Source organism: Schistocerca piceifrons, chromosome 1 (genome assembly GCF_021461385.2).
Source record: "Schistocerca piceifrons isolate TAMUIC-IGC-003096 chromosome 1, iqSchPice1.1, whole genome shotgun sequence".
NCBI lineage: Eukaryota > Metazoa > Arthropoda > Insecta > Orthoptera > Acrididae > Schistocerca > Schistocerca piceifrons.
In genome coordinates, this window is record NC_060138.1 from 998,085,767 (window position 1) to 998,107,197 (window position 21,431).

Genomic DNA, 21,431 nt, shown 5'->3' on the forward strand with positions numbered 1-21,431 from the left:
GCTTAGGTCTGAAAACTGTGCCACACTGTAGAGACTTTTGTAATTATAAAGGACTGATAGTAGTTAGTTAATAGATTATTACAATTCTTATCGTAAAAACCTATAAGCGATAGGTACTTAAGAAATGAGTTCATCCTCACAGCGGTTTTCATGCATCACAGCGTTGGCCAAGTATGAGTCACTGGATGCCAGCGAGCTTAAAGAGCATTAAGGGCTCAGAGTGCCAGCATTAGTTTGCACAGCAGCTCCTGGAAGCAACACAATCTCCATTCGCTGGAAGTTCACACCTATGATTCCGCTTACACACCGCCTGGTGCCTGTTATGTAGTTTTTGTTAGTGTGGAGCTACTGGACCTTCTCTTTTACGTTGCGGGTTGACTGGGGTGAAAAACTTACAACCAAAGTTTGACCAACTTAATCTGAACATTAATTTATAAAAACTGATGCAATTACAACAAATTTTAAAACATTTAAAGCTGAATCCAAAAGGAAAGTTATCTTTTCGTTTCAAGAAATATCAATAAATTAACAACTGGTTTGTTAACTAACGCTTTCCCCTTACTGACCACGGAAAACAGCCAACCTTAAAAGTCTTCTTGACAATTAAATTAAAATAATCCCTCGCCGACTGGTGTAACATGTTTATGCTTGCGTGTTATGACATTTGTGGTTGGTTCAAATGGCTCTGAGCGCTATGGGACTCAACTGCTGTGGTCATAAGTCCCCTAGAACACTCATCCATGCCCGAGGCAGGATTCGAGCCTGCGACCGTAGCGGTCGTGCGGTTCCAGACTGTAGCGCCTTTAACCGCTCGGCCACTCCGGCCGGCTGACATTTGTGGAGGCCGAAAATCTCCTCTGCAGGAACCAACACGGATTACGAAAAAAAAAGATCGTCTGAACCCCGGCTCGCTCTGTTTGTCCATGAGGAACAGCAATAGATATACGCGTCCAGGTAGATACTGAGTTTCTTGACTTCCGAAAGGCATTCGATACAGTCCCAACGGGTCGCCTAATGAACAAAATACGAGCGTATAGGATATCAGGCCAGCTGTGTGACTGAATTGACTAGATTGAAGAGATTCTAGCCAACAGAACGCAGAATTTTCTAATTCTAATAATTTTCAGGTGTGCAGCCGAATCCCGTCGACGTTCTGCCACGATAGTTCGGCTCAGAGACGTCCGGCCATCTTCAGGTGAGTAGATAACTACTGAAGAGCCCAGGTGCATTCACGATATTTATGCTGAATCTGGCGCATGCGAAATGTGCTGGCGTCTTTCGGCGCATGTGTCAGTTGATGATATGTGCGCGACAGCCGAGTTGTGTGTGCTGCCCTCGGTGGTGGAAGTGAAAGATGATCTAATCAGTGAGTGCCGAATGGTCCCGTCGATTCCGCTGTGACTGAATGATTTTAATTATAAGATTCGAATTTTTATTCAGTTGAAAACAGTTGTCACGATTCAAGATTATCGGCAAGGCGTTATTTCCACCGATTCTTTGATTACTGAATCCCAATAACTGAAAACTGGAGATAAACTTTCTTTTCTATTGTATTCCATTGGATGTGCCATGGGAGTACAGTGTTCTGCTGCTGCTGATCTTAACGTTTGTCGAAGACGGGTGTATCTTTCGTTTTCTGTACAGCGCCCCTGGACTGTTCGTGTCGTCTGGCATGCATGACACTCACAGGAAATTTTGTAAATGCCCGCCTTTTTCAGTTGTAAGTAGTCTTTAACGGATCCAACCAGGACCAAGCTCTTCACCGGTGGACAGAAGGTAACCTTGATTTTGTTGTTCCCTAAGCAATCTGCCTATATTAGAAGATACGTTCTGCCATATGAAGGAACACAGTTGATTTATAGTCGTCAACAGTGTCCTCAGTGCGTTGCTTCTTGTTGTTATAGCTGTACATGGCCTTCCTTATTTGGTCTGATGTGTGGCCGTTCTCGTTAAAAGCCTTCTCCAAGTGTTCTAATTCTGCAGCGAGGTTTACATCGTATGATATTACATGCGTTGGACGTATTATTGTACTAAGGGCACTGGCGGTCTGTGCGGGGTGATGACAGCTAAACATCTGGAGATACAGATCTGTGTGCGTGGATTTTCTGTACACAGAATGTCCAATGATCCATCATTCTCACGGTTTTCTAACACGTCTAGAAAGAGTAATGTCTCTTCTTTCTCAATCTCCCTCGTAAACTTGATGTTCTCATGTAACGAGTTTAAGTGACAAAGGAATTTCTCCAGTTCTTGTCTGCCATGAGGCCATACAACAAAAGTATCATCCATATAACGCATGAGAACCGTGGGCTTTAAAAACAGCAGACTTAAGTGCTTTCTTCTCAAAGTCTTCCATAAAAAGATTAGCGACCACGGGGAACAAAGCCCCCCCCCCCCCCCCACGGCGACGCCATCTGCTTATTCAATGAATTTGCTATTAAATAAGAAATATGCTGAGGAGAGTGTATGTTCGGAAATAACATTAGAACACAGCATGTCATTGTGAACAGAGAAAATTCTTTAGTTGTAAAAGTAACCTCGGACGTGCCCCAGCGAACTGTTGTGGGACCTTTACTTTGAACTACATACATTGAAGAGCCAACGGAAATGGTGCACCGGACTAACACCGTGAAGGACCCCCGCGAGCATGCAGAGGTGCCGCAACACGACGTGGCATGGACTCGGCTAATGTCTGAAGTAGTGCTGAAAGGAATTAACACCATGAATCTTGCACAGCTGTCCATAAATCCGTAAGAGTACGAGGGGGTGGAGATCTCTTCTGAACAGCACGTTGCAAGGCATCCCAGATGTGCTCAATAATATTCATGTCTGGGGAGTCTGGTGGCCAGCGGAAGTGTTTAAACTCCGAAGAGTGTTCCTGGAGCCACTCTGTAGCAATTCTGGACGTTTGGGGTGTTGCATTGTCCTGCTGGAACTGCCCAAGTCCGTCGGAAGATTGACAGTCCCCTGCTGATAGGCAGGGTCCGTGGATTCATAGGTTGTCTCCATACCCGTACACGTCCATCCGCTCGAAACAATTTGAAACGAAACTCGTCCTATCAGGCAACATGTTTCCAGTCATCAACAGTCCAATGTCGGTGTTGAGGGCCCAGACGAGGCTGAAAGCTTTGTGTCGTGCAGTCATCTACGGTACACGAATGGACCTTCGGCTCCCAAAGGCCATATCAATGATGTTTCGTTGTATGGTTCGCAAGCTGACACTTGTTGACGGTCCAGAACTGAAATCTGCAGCAATTTACGGAAGGGTTGCACTTCTGTCGCGTTAAACGATTCTCTTCAACCGTCGTTGGTCCCGTTCTTGCAGGATCTTTTTCCGGCCGCAGCGATGCCGGAGATTTGATGTTCTACCGGATTCCTGATATTCACGGTACACTCGAGAAATGGTCATACGGGAAAATCCCCACTTCTTCGCCACCTCGGAGATGCTATGTCCCATGGCTCGTGCGCCGACTATAACACTACGTTCAAACTCACTTAAATCTACAATGCAGCAGTAACCGATCTAACAACTGCGCCAGACATTTGCTGTCTTATATAGGCTATGCCGAACGCGTATATATGACCCAGCAGATAACGTCGGAAGTCCCATGAGGTTTCTTGTGGATGGTGTTGTTGTATAGAGAGAAGTCGCAATGTTTGAAAATTGTAACGAAATGCAGCAAGACCTGCACAGGATCGACACATCATGCATGGAGTGGCAAATGACAGCCAACGTAAACAAATGTGACGTATTGCGAATACACAGAGCAGAACAATTTTGAAGCAGTTACTTCCATAAAATATCTATGACTATGCGTATGGAGGGAGCGAAGTGGAACGACCACACAATTGTGAGCAAGGCAGATACCAGACGGATCACTGGGAGAGTCCTCAGGAAATGTCGTCCATCAACAACGAAAGTACCTTACGAAAGACTCGCGCGATCAATACTCGAATGTTGCTCATCAGCATGGGATCCATATCAGACATGACTGATAGAGGAAATAGAGAAGATCCAAAGAATAGCAGCACATTTCGTTACAGGCTCATTTATTGAGCGCGAAAGCGTCACAGCGATGTTCAGCCAATTCCAATGGCTGCAAGAGAGGTGTTCTGCATCACGGTATGGTCTACTGTTATGAAGTTCCGAGAGCGTACATGCCTAGAAGAATCAACCAATATATCGCTTCATGCTACGTTCGTCTCACAAAAAGTCCATGAAGATAAAATTAGAGAGATTCGAGGCCACTCGGAAGTTTACCAGCACTCTTTCTGTCTCCGATCCATACGCAACGGGAACTGGAAAAAAGGGAAGTGACACTGGTACTCCCCAAGTACCCTCCGCCACACACCGTGAGATGTTGGTGTAGAACACACACAATAAGGCAATACATACGCTTTTAAAAACTGAATGCTCAAATGGAATTATCCTAACAGCTTTTACAAAAAAGGCAAAAATAAGTATTACAATTACCTTGTTACCTAAGATCATCCACTAGCTGGCTCAGAAAAATGGACGAACTGAAAACACTCTTTAACGTGAAAAATACTTTAACACTCGAAGCAACAGATGGTTTAACCAGTTATTCCTCTGTCAATAAGTAGCGCTTCCTGGCTCAGCTAAGATAACATGTAACGCAACTCCTATTTCAAGCTAAACAATTACAAATAACATTAACCTAGACAGTTATTAAACAACTAGGCAACTTAAACGGCCCACTGCAACCTCTGTTTCTTTTGTTGCCCTGTGTGGTAGCCGGGCAGCTCCCTCACAGCTGCTGCTTATATGTCAGTTCTGCAGCTCCCCTCCCTCAGCCGTACGTTCAAACAGGACCGTGAACTGCTCCGATGATTGCTGGAAGGCAGCTGTAGTAACGACCTCCCAGAATTCCACACAGAGCGGCGCAGACTTTGAAGCGGCTAGCAGCAACCTTCACAAGTTGTAAACACACACCGCACGGGGCGAGCGTTCAACTATTCACTTTACTGGCCGCGTTACAGGCGTAACGTCCCGGTCCACAACCATCGCCAGCCGGTGCCTGCCCCGACTGACCGCCGTTCCTAATGGTCATACACACACCGTCCGGCAGAGATCCACACTCTGGCTAGGCAAAGACTTTCCGACAACATCGTAATGCCAACCTTCGATCATAGTTCCACAATTGGCACGATGGAGTGTATCTTACTCACAAAAATATCGTCGGAATCAAACGTAACAGCGTAAGTGATACAAAGCTGCTAATTCATTCTGATTTCACATACAAATTCAGTAAACAGTAAAATTTGAGGAAAACATATTTTAGATGCTGTTTTATTTTACATTTTGTCAAATCGCGCCGTGGTTCAGTGGCCACGTTAAACTGTAGGTCCCACTATAACTGACTGGGCAGGTCAGTTTAAAGGTCTCAGGAGCGCAAGAGTATACAAACTACAAATAAAACTACGCCTAATAAAGCATTGTGGCATCCAGATCAAGTTGATGACAGTTCTTCATTTATTTATTTTGAAGGAAGACAACATCCTTTATGAGTTACATGCTTCAGTCGGCAGATGGGTCATAGTACACAGCTTACTGAAACCATCTAGTAGATGGTTTTTGTTCTGCTTTAAGCCTTCAATGTGTCTCATCAGTCGTTGTTTTCGTGGAAGATTCTGGATCCGGCATAGACTACAAATAATTTGAGTTAACTTACATTGAGGCGGAGGACGATGGAAGGGACGTTCGGGTTTGGAGGATACTTGACAGTAATGTTTTAGTAGCGCTCTTCCAACGAGGGTGCGTTCTGTAGTAGGCAACCGTTTGCAGGGAGATGCACGAGTGCAACCTACATGTATTCCACCTTCAGCATGTACAATACTAGGACCACCCAGTTTCACGCCTCGTAATGAATCTATACAGTAGTTTCTGCATAAAATACTGATGATGCTGCCTTCCACACATATGTGCTATTCACAGATGATGTCTCCTTTACTTGTGCAAATGGTTTTAATTGTCTGAATAGCCACATTTAGGCTTATGAGTAGACTCGGATTATACGTCTTACAAAAAAAGGTGTCTTGTGAACGTTTTGAGATGGGATGGCAAGCTCCTGTATTTCTGTTAGTACACTGCACGAGAGCAGCTTACCACATGTATAGGACTACTGCGTGAGTAGCGAGCTCGTCTGAATTTTTTTATGAGGGTGCATGTCGGATGTGTCGTCTGCGATACTCCCTTTGCTGCTAGAAATGAGAGGACTGGCACAAATCAGTGATGTGTTTGACGACATGAGACAGAATTCTGCCGTATGATACGTAGTTTGATGGGCATTGCTCAGAAAGTACCAATCATGTAATGAAGGTCAGTAAGTAATGTATTAACACTTATTCTAAGTTTAACCTAGCAAGTAGTTTTTCCCTTGTTGAGCTTCACGCATACTCGTATCTCAGGGGTATACCTCATGAACGACGGAGTGAAAAGAATCATTAACCAAAATTGGTCCTCTGGAAGTGACTTATTGTCTCTCAAAGATTGCTGGGAACCTCTACACGCGGACGAAAAAGTTTTAGACCTTTAAAAGGGTTCTGAGACGAGTGAAGGAAGCTTAATTACAATCTTCCTGTATGGTGGCTAACCATCGCTAACTTCACATCTGAGTGATGCGTGTTCAGTGGCATTACTGATGAGTTTGTAGGACATTCCACCACTCTTCAAAAAGAGAAAGCCATGGCTGTGCTCAATTAACCCAAGGAGCAGCCATCGAATTCCAGGCTTTTCAAAAGATTCAAGTCTGAGAAGCACGGCAGTAATTCGTTCATGAATTGCTCTTAATAAGGGAAAACACAGTTGTTCATAAAGAAAGGTAGAGTCATAATGGCACCAGCACACGCAGTAGCCAAAAGTTGAGGGACGTCGTCCTTATAGGATTGAGCTGTTAGAGAATAATTTGTGTATGAAGTCTGCTGTTGCTCATTCCTGTGCAAACGGATATCGTTACCACCATGACAGTCCAGTGCTCTGCCCAGAAAAAATGAGGTATTTTGTGGTCCACGCTATCTCCAAACCTAAATACCTCAGTTTTCAGATTCAACACTAAGCGAAAAAAACACTACTCCAATCGGTGCATTTGTGAAAATCACATGATGTTCATCTGTCCAGAGAGATCGAATATAATCGTGACATGTTGTTAATGGCATACATATAGCGAAGACGCTTGCATGGAGACATCATTCAAAATGATAACTACGAAAATTTGTTATTCACATTCCTCGTTCTGTCGCTGTTGACTGTTGTTCAGTTGGATTCAGCTGGGCTGTGAGCAATATTTAACGATTGTCTCTTAGCAGTAATTGAAGGTGGACGACATTGGCCTTATAAAATACGAATTCTCCCAAATTCGAAGCTGAGCTTACCGTCGTCAAATCACCCTTGACACTTTCTAAAGCTACGCTGGTGTGCAAAACTTAAGGATGAAAGTAATTTCCACATGATGTGTCTCTATAGTGAAACATAGCTCGATGAAACTTGGGTCATAGGTAAAAAGGACTATTACAGTATAATACAGATGTTAACTGAAAGAAACAACCCATGAGGCGAAAAGAAACGACACTTTTACTAAAAAAGATAATCAAACTGAAGTGATTACAAAACGAGGAACGTGGTTCTCAATGGCATGTGATCACCCCAGACAGCAATGCATGCTCTCCAACGCGCTCACATACTGGCTATAAAGCTGGTAAGGAGTTCTTGTTGTAGGGCGTTTCGCCCATGCTGAGAACAAAATTGATAAGGACTAAGGAGTTCTTGTAATAAGGAGACCATTCTTCTACGATCGCGGCTGAAAACGGCTGGATGCTCTTTGGTACATGTGGACGCATCCTACAAGTGCTCGATGGAGTTTAAGTCGGGGAACGGGCATGCAGAACATTCGCAGAATATTCTCTCGTTCCAAGACCTCCTTCCCCTGCGCAGTTCGATGTGTTCACACATTGTCATCCATATAAATAAAGTCAGGGTCGAATGCACCCCTGAAGAGACGCACATTGGTAAGGAGTATAGTGTCAAGAAAACGTTGACGAGTGATTGTACCGTGTTCAAAGAGTTAGAAGTCAGTACTTCCATGAAGCATTATACCTCCCACATCGTAACGCCTGCACCACCAAATCATCATATTCGACAGTGCTGGACGTATCCTCGTATACCGAGAGATAGGAAGCCGTAAAACTCCTAGGGACATTACCTAAGATGATCGTTTTGGTGGTCCAGATATTATGTTGTGGGGAGGCACAATTTTGAATGGGCTTACTGACCTCCACTCAGCAGCAGTCAACCGCTCTGGTGAGGGAATGGAATGTCCTACCACAAGAACTCCATACCAATCTTCTGGCCACCATGGGAGCATATTGCAAAGCGTGCATTACTATCCGTGGTGATTGCACACTCTATGAAGAACCATCTCCTGCCTCTTGTAATGTCCAGAGGACCACCATAAATCCAGGTAACTTCAGTGTAATTATTGTCTTTGAATAAAAGTGTCATTTCTGTTCGACTCATTGCGTATTTCTTTCGCTTAACATCTGTACTATACTGTAGTAGTTCTATCTGTGTGTGGTTCAAGTTTTATTGAGCTATGTTACTTGGTAGTGAGTGACACATCATGCAATAGTTACCTTCTTCCTTAAGTTTTGAACACCAGTGTGTGTGATATCTCACTCTGTGGATGGATATCTTACGAACTGCGACAATAAAGTAATGAGACTGATGTGAAAAAAATGTTGCTTACCGTTTTAGTCAAGTTTAGTGTTGTCTCATTCAAAGTAGTTCCCTTCTGACTGCACACACTTTTTCCAGCGCTTCTACCATTGATGGTAACATTTCTGGAACTCATCTTTTGTAATATCCTCCAAGACCCTCGTCACAGCTTTTTGGACATCTTGTCTTGTTTGAAAATGGTGTCTCTTGACTGCCATTTTGACTCTTGGAAATAGAAAAAAGTCGCACGGAGCGATATGTGATGAATAAGGTGGCTGTGGTAGTACTGAAATTTGTTTTGAGGTTAAAAATTGCTGTACTGACAGAGCAGTATGGGATGGCGCATTATCGTGATACAGAATCCAATTATCAGCAATGTTGGCACGGACACGAAGAACTCTTTTACGAAGTCTTTCTACAATTTCTCTGTAGTAATATTGGTTAACTGTTTGTCCAGAAAGCACCCACTCTTTGTGAACGATTCCCTTGGAATCAAAGAAGCACACAAGCATGCATTTCACTTCTGACTTTGACATGCGAGTTTTTTTTAATCTGGGTGATCCATTTGAGCACCATTGCGAAATTTGGCGTTTTGTCTCTGGATCGTACTGAAAAAACCAACTTTCATCACACGGCTCAACAATTCTGGATTGATTTCCGTTTCTCTACACCACATTTTTCCATGTTTCTCGCTGTTGCCGTGTGAGATTTTTGGGGAACATTTGTGCACAAATCTTTCTCATACCAATATCTTCAGTTATTATTAGACGAACTGTTTCTCGATTGATGTTCAGTTCTTCTGCAATCATTTTCACGGATAATCTTCGATCAGATCGTACGAGTTCACGCACCCTGGCCAAGCTGACATCCGTCCGTGAGGTTGATGGTCGTCCACTGGGATCTTCAACATTCGTTCTACCTTCATTAAACATTTTATGCCAACGAAAAACTTGAGCTCTTGACATAACCTCCTCTCCAAAAGCCTTCTGAAGCTTACCGTAAGTTGTCGTCGCGTTTTCACCCAATTTATCACAAAAAGAAATGGCATACCGTTGCGCAATATTATGCGGTTCCATTTCTGTGACGAGAGACACAAACACGTGTTAACTTATTACAGCACAACTCACGACTGAGCAGTTGCATCGATGTGCCGCTTGGACTAGAAGCAGCTTATAGACCAAGGTCAAAGATATTGTGCCTATGCAAGACTGCAGGGTTGCCACATGATGCAAACAAAATCAGTCTCATTAATTTATCGTCACACCTCGTATGTCACCAAACTACGTATTGCAGTAAGACACGTTGTTGAGAAGCCGTAGCTAAATTACCACTAGCACAAAACTAGGAATGTATCCTGGAGATTCGATACGGGTCAAATATCTCCTTTATAAGTCACATGTCTGGATGATTAAAACGCATTTTCTACATCGGTTTTGTATTCCATTTTGCCTCTGATGTTCACCTTCAACCTGTATCGTGTAATGGTAACTTATTTTGACGAATGCAGGCAGCAAAATAACAACAGCAGAAGTTAAACAGAGACACGAAAACTTAATTGTCTTCCTTATTGGTACAATTTCGCTTTGAGAGAAAGCAGTGTGAGTGGATCGTGGTTTCGATGGACAAAAGGCACTGTCTCGTCACCCTCTCCACACCTCTCTCCTGTCAACTTCGTGCTATTCGACTGTCTCATTCTTTTGCCTCTATTGCGTTACGTTCTTCTTCTTTTGTACGAAGTGTATAAAAGCACCAGATGTGTCAGTGAACTTTCTGACATAACTTCTAACAATAAATTTTCAATATACTTAACGGGGGAGAAATGTTTTCAAAATACAATAAATGAATGGTTACGAGATTATTGTACAATAAGTATTTTGAAGATCTACACTTTGGGTTCATTATCCGAAAGGATGACTATTAAACAAAGCTAATATTTACAAATTGTCTTGCACCATCTCTTGTTTAAGATGTTACAGCCATACAAACCAACTAAAATGTGAAAAAACCATATTTTGAGCCCAATACAGTGCTCAGTTATATCTTGGTAAGAGGCTTAGTGAGACAGCACAAAAGGATTGAGTAGAGGACTTTTATGTCTGACCTTAAGTAGTACTTATACAACACTTTTGTTTATTATATTAGCTGAAAATATGTTAGCAGTATTAATGTGAAATGCCGTCTAACAGAACAGCCAAGTGTGTTATAGAATTAGATATCCTCGGTGCAACTGTCACGTCGATTGTGCATGAAGTTAAAGCGGGAAGTGCTCAGAGAATCTTTAATATAATGAAACTGTCGCGAAAGGATCGGTAATTACAAGTAAGTGTATTGTCTTCCAGTCTTTGTAACAGGACTTTCGTACACGCAACTTATATTTGTGTAACGCTGCTGCAGAGGATCGATAAATCGAAGAACTCTCGTCTCCTAACGCAAAAGGAACATTTATCGGTGTTTACATCTAGAAACTCGATGTGGCATGCCAGCCAACTGGCTTGTTTTGCCAGCTCATGAACGGTTACTTTTATGGTTTGTTTGTTCATGCTGGCATTTTTCCATATATGTACTTCTCGCAATCTGTATTTCGTCATCGAAATACAGATGCAATCTGTGATTCAATTTTCCAGTCTGTCGAGAATTTAGACACCATTCATACCACAAGCGGGCAAAATGGCACTATATAGACTCGTGAACTACTTCGATGTGCTGCCTTGCTGGTGCTGGAGAGTTGGGACTGAAGATTAAGGGGGAACCGAATTTGAAGAGCAACCGGACACAGAACCACCGCAGCAACCGCTTTACAGCCTGGAAAGGTCCCCACGGAACACTGGCTGGCAGTGGAGTATGTCGGAGTCCAGCGAGAGCCACAGTATATTTTTTCTTCAGAAATGGCACTGTATGGAAAGTAGAAATTTACTTGTTCCAGCGAACAGAATCGGGGTGTCATCAGCTGACAGGATACTGTCTTGAAGCTCTATTAGCGCAGTCAGGAGCTTCCGCATCGTAATTAGCACATTTCTGTCTTTCATTAGTTACTTCGTATCAGCTACAGGAGGGTCCGAACTTGTTGTCGCGGCATGAGTGGATAAGCTACTTAAGAGACTGGACTTTTGTAACGATGATTTTGCAATGATTCATTATGAAACAGATGTAACATATACGGGCTTCAACATAAGCAGGTGGGAGATGGAAAACTGACACAGCTGAAACACTGCTGGAAAAGAATCGTACAAAAAAGTGTTCCTAAGGACAGATTCTCTAAAATATCTATCGGCGAGTTATCATAGATTAATCCATAAAATCGCTAGCTTAATTTGTGTTTCCCAGAATTCCTCGTCGATTTGATTCAAGTACTGTAAATCTTCATTATGCGCTACTGTAATAATATATAGAGTTTTCACCACAAACTGAACTGGTTTTCTTTTAAATAAAAAAGACTGAACTTATTTCAGCATTTCATTCTAGTCTTCGTCACAGCCATATAGCAGTAAGCTGAAAGAATGATAAACATCGCTCGTGTAGCATCAACACATATCTAAGACAGATTTTCTGTGATTCTTACTTCTTGTTCTTCTCTTTTACAACTTTATTTCATTGTCTCTCTTCGGGCCGCATAACTGTTTTGAGCATATCCGTGACAGAATTTGCAGCTGTCTCAGATGGCAGAATTATGTGCGAACGGACGCGTTTAATGTGCTTGCGCCTCTGACTCTCTCTTTCTCATGTGTTTGTTAAATATTTGTGTGTACATAGAGACAAGAAGACATCATTTAGCGTCTCTTTCAGTAGGTGAGTTTCGGAGAAGGATTATACAGTAAAATCTGGACATTCGTGTCAGATGATTTAGGAAAAACAGTGTAATTCCGGTAAAGAAAGAGCTGTTTCCTTCAGAGGCAAAAATAGTAATAGCGGCACAAGCATATACGAGGAACTGTGTCCGCTGAAACTACGGTAAACTACACAATAGTCAGTTGCCACTGCTCATTTTTTTCGGAAGCCGAAAACGTGCGGACATGAATAGGATCGAAGCAAATCAGGTAGCTTCATGTTGCGGCAACAAATCAAGTGTATAGTCGTGGTGTGAGGCAACCAAATGTAAGACAGATCCATTTAGAAATTTTCAAAATTCTGCAAGGAGGCTGCCCTCTGCGCTCTTGTCAGTCATCTTTTGTCTTTTCCACGATCGTCCACGTGGACGCTACGTGATTCAAATGCACATTTGCTTGTCGCCTTGTACTTGCGTCTTTTTAGTTAAAACGGAATAGACCCTGAAAATGGATAGCGATTGGGTAATTACTACTTAGGGACGTTACGTACCAAATCATTCTGGTATTCTTTGGTCTCAGATCGACAAGAACTGAAACATATTACATAAAGCAATGCAGTTGAGTAAATCCTTTATCGATGTAAGCAGTATTATTCCTGAAATATATTATGATCGTGGTCTCATACCAGGAACTTATTTCATTTGTTATTAATTCCTAAGCCATTAAGAAAAACTCTGACTCGAAAGGAGTTCATAATTTGTAGTTCTGAAATTTCGTTAAAAAAAATCGCTTCACGCAGGAGAAGGAGATAAACTTTGCCTCGGACCTTGAGGACTCTGTAACGGCATGAAATATTTTCTTTCTTTCCGGTTTTTATCTTTTCTGTTGGGGTTACGTTGGGCAGACAGAATTAGCTTTGTATGCGAAACTGTCGTGCGAAAGCATGAAAAGAGAAAAATACTAGTATAACGGCGGAAGCTACATAGCAAGGTGTAAAAATGCTAGTAAGAGATTCAGCAGACTGGACTGTTAGTTCCTATATCTTTAAGCTGCATTGCTCTGTTTTCGCAGAGATTGTTTTGAAGTAAAAAGTGTAATTGTCTCTTTGTGAAGCGCACAGTTAACGCTTTATGCGACTGAAAACAGTTCTCTTAGTTGTGGAAGGCGCAACGAAATAAATTTCCTTCATTTTGGAGCATGACTATGAGAGTGCGTCGAGACAGATTGTAGACGTGCGGGGTGGAATTAAATATGTGTAGAAATGGTCTAATTTATTTAATTGTGTAATGAAACTATCTGCGGTGAAAGTAAAATTTTTTGCCGACTAAATGAACGATGCGGAAGCACAAAGCAATTTTTTTTCGAGGCCATAGCTCCTCATCTGAAGTCATTATACACTCGCCACTTTCATCTCACAGGTTCACTCCTACAATATCTTTGTTCTGCTCTTCCAAATATGCGAGGCGGCAGTAGTTAAGATGGACTGTGGGAGAACCTGGAGAGAAAAGAATCGAAGCGTTTGAGATTTGGTGTCATGGATATGAGGTTGAAAACTAGGCGAACTGAGAGGAAATGAGTTCTGCACCGAATCGGCTAGGAAAGGAGTGTGCAGAGAAAAATGACTAGAAGAAGGGACAGGATGATAGGGTATGTTTTAAGATGTCACGGAATAACCTCCGAATGACTAAAGGGAGTCGCAGAAGGTAAGAACTGTAGGGGAAGGCAGAGATTGAAATATATTTAACAAACAGTTGAAGTGAGTACACCACTTTTTACGGCTTTACCTTTTTTTTGGCATGTCAACGCAATAGTTTTTGTACGCTAGAAACTCCTCCTCGCAGTTGATGGCACCTGAAGATGAAGCTTTAGGCTTAGAAACAAGTCAGGCAATAAATAGAATCACTGGCAATTGATGTGGATTTTTTTTTATTCTCTTAATACGTTCCTCAGTTGCAGATGTTCGCATGGTCATATATTTTGAAGCAATTGAAGGGTAGAAATGGTAAACTTTCTAAGTGCCATTTTTTTCACAAAACGCGTCTCCAGTATTGTTGTGTTTTCAGTACTCTGTTGCATGGCTCTAGATCCAGATGCCGAACCATGGAGAGAATGTTTCAGACATCTGTTAGCAGATGGTGATTGGTCTTCGTGCTAAGCTGTGCTTCCCTCTGGAGCTCCAAAATTGTAAGAGATATGAGAAGTAGATTTTATTAACTGCAGTTCTACTAGGTAACAAACTACTGATGCTTTGACGAAAACCGACATTTTGGAGACCGTGGCTGTGTACAAAATACATGTTGATTCTTGCTAAGAAGAAAACAGCAACCACCTATTGTTAGTAATGCTGCTTATTTACAAAAATAGCGCCGTTACTGGTTTCGAACCGTCAAGTTCACCCTCAGAAGGCTGAACAAGTTCATATTACATTTGTTGTTGTTTCGTTAGTTGTTAAAAAAGAATCAACAATCAATGGAAAGGACGACTAATGTAATATAAATGTGAACAGCCGTCGTCTGTTCGAAACAACTGACGGCGCTATTTGTGTAAACAAATAGCATTGTTAACAGTGGGTGGTTGCTGTTTTCTTCTTTGAACGGACCAGACAGTTTCCTGGTGCGGCGCTTTAAACGTTCTTGATAAAGTATCCATTTCCTAATTTGTCTCACTATTCTTTGCGGTAATGCGGTGAGGAGCGTAATTCTATGGTGTAAGAATATCTTCTCAACTGTTTGGATGCAAATCTGTTTTCTACAAACAGAAGAAAAAGCGAGACACGATCGTTGGATATGCTGAACTAGCAAAAGTTGTAAGGTGGCTATAATTTCGCACCTTACAAGTACTCATCCACATACTTTGCCGTGAACTACAACCACAATTAGATATCATTTGATAGGTTGTACATCGTATATATGAATATTTAAAGGAGGCTGACATTGTCAAGTACGCCTTGTTAATAATTGTTAACGCTTATTGCATGAAAGGTGGCGGAGTGTCTTTATTATAAAAACGGCGTAATGAATGATTGCCTATACTAGTAGAGGTTGGAACGCCAGTGGAGATGAAACTGCAGGCAGAACTCAGGCTCTGGGTGGAAGGCCCGCACAGGTGTTGGTCCAGCTTAAACACAGGAAGTAGCTAGACGGACGTCGTGGCACCTGAGCTCTGGAGCACAATAGGCCGCTGTTGTAGCAGGGCCGGAAGGATAACCGGATAATACTTCCGAACTCTGCAAATTTTGGACGCAGGCGAGAGGAACGAAGAAGTGGCACCTCGGAAACCACGCAGGCTGGGTTATTTCCAAGGATTTTTACTCAGAAGCGTACCGTTGTACGAGTATAGGTTTTTCCTCGCAAACTTTCCGCGCTGGACGACAAAAGACTAAAATATGATTGAATGTCGTTCGGAAGAATCTGTAGAGAGGGAGAATATTCCGTGGTTTCGGGAATATGATTCGTTTTCGGAATTACGATGGTGGGGAGCCGAGCCTTGCTGGGAGGCCGGCAGTGGAGAGAAGAGGTCTTCCATTATGAGCGCCTGCGTGTGACAGTCGCTCGATATCAGCTTTGTTGGTACAGATGGACTTGCTGTCTTTGCTGTCAGGATAGTTTATAGTTAGAAGAGTTAGGTACTGTACTGTTGAGGACCTATACGATTCTGGACTTCACCTCCGGGTTGGAAGTCGTCGTTCAGTACGCAGCGTTCAGTAATTGAGAGCACTTCCTCTGCCTATACTTAGGTTGAGACGTTATCTGAACTCCGTCCTTGTGGCTGGGAGTTCGCGTTTCTCGTCTGTAGAACACAGAGAGGAGAAGACAGTATTAGAGTATATTAGTCAGAGGACCGCCTTCTGCCGTCCTAGTGTTTGAAAGAGTTTATTTGTGGTTGGGGTTCTTCCATCGTCGCAGACGAGTACGAGAACCATCATTCGATGCACCGGGCGCAGTACATACGGTGATATCGCAAACTGCTTCGGCTTATTAGGGCTATAAAAGCTAAACAGCTGTGATCACGTCATTTTATTTCCACTGAGGTTCCACACTACCGTAGATCATCTTTGAAAGTGGTGTCTTGTAGTGTTTTGTATGTAGATGATGTCAGTCATTTCGCTTTATTGATATTAGACTGCGCAGTCATAATAAGGGGCAGAGTTAGGCAATTGATTAGTAAAACTACTTAGGAAATGTAAACTTTGTAATATAAAGGCATTTTTAATCTACAATAAATATATAAGTAGGAACAACGCTTATCATTTAGTAGTATTAGTTGCCTTAATCATTCATTTATGTTAAGGTTGTAATTTATATGTTAAAGTCCATTATGAGATCCTAAGATCTGCTTCAGCGGGTAGTCAGACGGGGCCAAATCTTCATTTTAGCGTTTATTACTTTCCGTTGCGCACATTTATTTTAACAACCGTCTCGAGTAGCATCTTGGAAAGGGTTCGGCAATGTAAAATAGTGCAAGATGTTCGAAATTCTGAGAAAAATTGGAGTAAGAGAGGAAATATACAGTATGTACAAGACCCAAGAGGGAACAACAAGGCTGGAAGGCCAAGAACGAAGTGCTTGGATTAATAATGGTGTAAGACAAGGATGCAGTCTTTCGCCCCTACCGGCCAGACTGTAATCGAGGAAGAAATGGCGGAAATAAAAGAAAGATTCAAAAAGGGGGATTAAAATCCAGGGTGAAAGAAAATGAATGACAAGATTCACTGATGACATTGCTATCATGAGTGGAGGTGAAGCAGAGCTACAGGATCTTTTGAATGGCATGAACTGTATGATGAGTACCTTTTATGGCTGAGGATACACCGGAAAAAAGACACAAGTAATGAGAAGTAGCGAACATGAGAGGAGCGCGAAGCTCAACATGAGAGTTGGTGATCACGAAATGAAGGAATCCTGCTGCAGTGGAAGCAAAGTAACCTATGGCGGACTAAGCAAGGAGGATGCAAAAATCAGACTAACGCAGGCAAAGAGGGCATTCCTGGCCAAGAGAAATTTAGCAGTATCAAACACAGACCTTAATCATCATCATCATCATCATTTAAGTCTGATTATGCCTTTCAGCGTTCAGTCTGGAGCATAGTCCCCCTTATAAAATTTCTCCATGATCCCCTATTCAGTGCTAACATTGGTGCCTCTTCCGATGTTAAGCCTATTACTTCAAAAACATTCGTACCTTCTCTTTGGTCTACCCCGACTCCTCCTACCCTCTAATGCTGAACCCATGAGTCTCTTGGGTAATCTTGCTTCTCCCATGCGTGTAACATGACCCCACCATCTAAGCCTGTTCGCCCTGACTGCTACATCTATAGAGTTCATTCCCAGTTTTTCTTTGATTTCCTCATTGTGGACACCCTCCTGCCATTGTTCCCATCTACTAGTACCTGCAATCATCCTAGCTACTTTCATATCTGTAACCTCAACCTTATTGATAAGGTAACCTAAATCCACCCAGCTTTCGCTCCCATACAACAAAGTTGGTCGAAAGATTGAACGGTGCGCAGATAACTTAGTCTTGGTACTGACTTCCTTCTTGCAGAAGAGAATAGATCGTAGCTGAGCGCTAACTGCATTAGCTTTGCTACATCTCGCTTCCAGTTCTTTCACTATGTTGCCATCCTGTGAGAATATGCATCCTAAGTACTTGAAACCGTCCACCTGTTCTAACTTTGTTCCTCCTATTTGGCACTCAATCCGTTTATATCTCTTTCGCACTGACACTACTTTCGTTTTGGAGATGCTAATCTTCATACCATGGTCCTCACATTTCTGATCTAGCTCTGAAATATCACTTTGCAAACTTTCAATCGAATCTCCCATCACAACTAAGTCATCCGCATATGCGAGACTGCTTATTTTGTGTTCACATATCTTAATCTCACTCAGCCAGTCTATTGTTTTCAACATATAACCCATAATTAATATGAACAACAGTGGAGACAGGTTGCAGCCTTGTCTTACCCCTGAAATTACTCTGAACCATGAACTCAATTTACCGTCAACTCTAACTGCTGCCTGACTATCTATGTAAAGACCTTTAATTGCTTGCAATTGTTTGCCTCCTATTCCATAATCTCGTAGAACAGACAATAATTGCCTCTTAGGAACCAGATCATATGCCTTTTCTAGATCTATAAAGCATAGATACAATTCCCTGTTCCACTCGTAAGACTTCTCCATTATTTGCCGTAAGCTAAAGATCTGGTCCTGACAACCTCTTAGAGGCCTAAACCCACACTGATTTTCTTCCAATTTGTCCTCAACTAATACTCGCACTTTCCTTTCAACAATACCTGAGAAGATTTGACCCACTACGCTGATTAAAGAGATAACTCTGTAGTTCTTACAATCTTTTCTGTTAGACCTTAATTTGAAGAAGAAATTTATGAGAATGTACGTTTGGAGCAGCGAATCATGGACAGCAGGAAAGCCGCAACAGAGGAGAACAGAAGCGTCTGAGGTGTGGTGCTGCAGAAGAATGTTGAAAATTTGGTGGACTGATAAGGTAAGCAATGCAGAGATTCTCTGCTAAATTGGAGAGGAAAGGAACCTGTGGAAAACGCTGACAAAAAATGTCTCTGAGCACTATGGGACTTAGCCGGCCGAAGTGGCCGTGCGGTTCTAGGCGCTGCAGTCTGGAACCGCGTGACCGCTACGGTCACAGGTTCGAATCCTGCCTCGGGCATGGATGTGTGTGACGTCCTTAGGTTAGTTAGGTTGAACTAGTTCTAAGTTCTAGGGGACTAATGACCTCAGCAGTTGAGTCCCATAGTGCTCAGAGCCATTTGAACCATTTGAACTATGGGACTTAACATTTGAGGTCATCAGTCCCCTAGAACTTAGAACTAGTTAAACCTAACCAACCTGAGGACATCACACACATCCACGGACGAGGCAGGATTCAAACGCTGACAGAAAGACGGGACATGATGACAGAAGATGTGTACGACAACGGGGAATAACCTGCATGGTACTATAGGAAGCTGTAGAGGGTAAAAACCGTACGGGAGGTCACAGCTTGTAACATCTACATCTAAATCTACATGATTACTCTGCAATTCACATTTAAGTGCTTGGCAAAGGGTTCATCGAACCACAATCATACTATCTCCCTACCATTCCACTCCCGAACAGCGCGCGGGAAAAACGAACACCTAAACCTTTCTGTTCGAGCTCTGATTTCTCTTATTTTATTTTGATGATCATTCCTACCTATGTAGGTTAGGCTCAACAAAATATTTTCGCATTCGAAAGAGAAAGTTGGTGACTGAAATTGCGTAAATAGATCTCGCCGCGACGAAAAACGTCTTTGCTTTAATGACTTCCATCCCAACTCGCGTATCATACCTGCCACACTCTTTCCCCTATTACGTCATAATACAAAACGAGCTGCACCCTTTCGATGTCCTCCGTCAATCCCACCTGGTAAGGATCCCACACCGCGCAGCAATATTCTAACAGAGGACGAACGAGTGTAGTGTAAGCTGTCTCTTTAGTAGACTTGTTGCATCTTCCAAGTGTCCTGCCAATGAAACGCAACCTTTGGCTCGCCTTCCCCACAACATTATCTATGTGGTCTTTCCAACTGAAGTTGTTCGTAATTTTAACACCCAGACATCCAACATCTAAACAAATAATGTTGAGCAGGTGGAGGAATTCGTGGAGGGCCGCATCGAACCAGTCAGAAGACTGGGGACTGTTCTGATAAATGTCAAAATGTTGAAATGTGTGTGAAATATTATGGGACTTAACTGCTAAGGTCATCAGTCCCTAAGCTTACACACTACTTAACCTAAATTATCCTAAGGACAAACACACACGCCCATGCCCAAGGGAGGACTCGAACCTCCGCCGGGACCAGCCGCACAGTCCACGACTGATAAATGTCAGATTTGGCAGTTAGAGTATTTCCATTTTTGCTCTTCGACTGAGAGCGTGGTTATCTGTCACTAAGAGGTTGGCGCAGTAGAGGAATTCGTGACCTGTTGCAGCAAAACTGTCACAAAATTAATGAAAAAGAAAGAAACAGATATGTGGCAGGAGGAAGATGAAGCGTCTTACTGACGGAAGGTGTAAATATCTCTAGAACTGAAAGACTTTGGAGTACCTGAAGGCATCAGAGACGTTACTTTTCAAGCAGTGGAAGGCAGTGAGTAGAAAAGGAATCATGACGCTGGAAGCAGCACCAGCAGCAGCAGCAGCAGTAGCGGCAGCGTTGTAGGCAGGCAGTAAACAGTGTTACCTTGTGAGTGCGGACGGGTGTGTTTCGAAAACAGCCGGCGGCTGGTCTGCGCGCAGCCCGGGCGACGACAGCCGTAGAGAGCACAGTGGCGGCGCGGTGGCTGGCGCGCGCTCCACGCACCTGCGACGCGGACGCTACGCTGGCTGACGCTACACTGGCTCCGACCCCGCTGCCGCCCTCCCCTGCGATCGATGGCCGCTGCCGTGGCGCGCCGTGCACCCTGCGCGCCACACGACACGCCGCCCTCTCGCCCAATAATGGCATCCGCGGCTCCGTAAATACTGACGCTCAGCTCAGCTGTCGACACGAACGCTCCCTCCTCTCCACCCTGCCTACAACATCTTCGAGGATCAGGTCTGATTCAACACGGAAGCAGTTGCACCCAAGCACTGTACTCATTTAAATTAGTAAAGCGTACATCAGTCACAAATTATGTTTATTGCATGTCTAGATTTAGGTCACTGTGTGGCCATCTTCAGCGCAGTAAACGTATGTTAGACCATTAAAAACACACGGTGGCCTCAGTTTGAATTCAGCTTCTGATATGAACAGTCCAATTGGGACTACGTGCATATACAAGTACACTACTGGCCATTAAAATTGCTACACCAAGAAGAAATGCAGATGATAAACGGGTATTCATTGCACAAATATATTATACTAGAACTGACATGTGATTACATTTTCAC

General features: G+C 43.0%; 1 protein-coding gene across 1 annotated transcript in view; it reads right to left on the minus strand.

Moving 5' to 3' along the window:
- The window catches only part of LOC124802905, a 262,458-nt gene extending 241,618 nt beyond the window's left edge, over nt 1-20,840 (minus strand). Inside the window, exon 1 of the mRNA XM_047263974.1 lies at nt 20,743-20,840. The gene's annotated coding sequence lies outside the window, so the exon portion shown is untranslated. The remainder of the gene's footprint in view (nt 1-20,742) is intronic.
- Between the last annotated feature and the right edge of the window lie 591 nt (nt 20,841-21,431).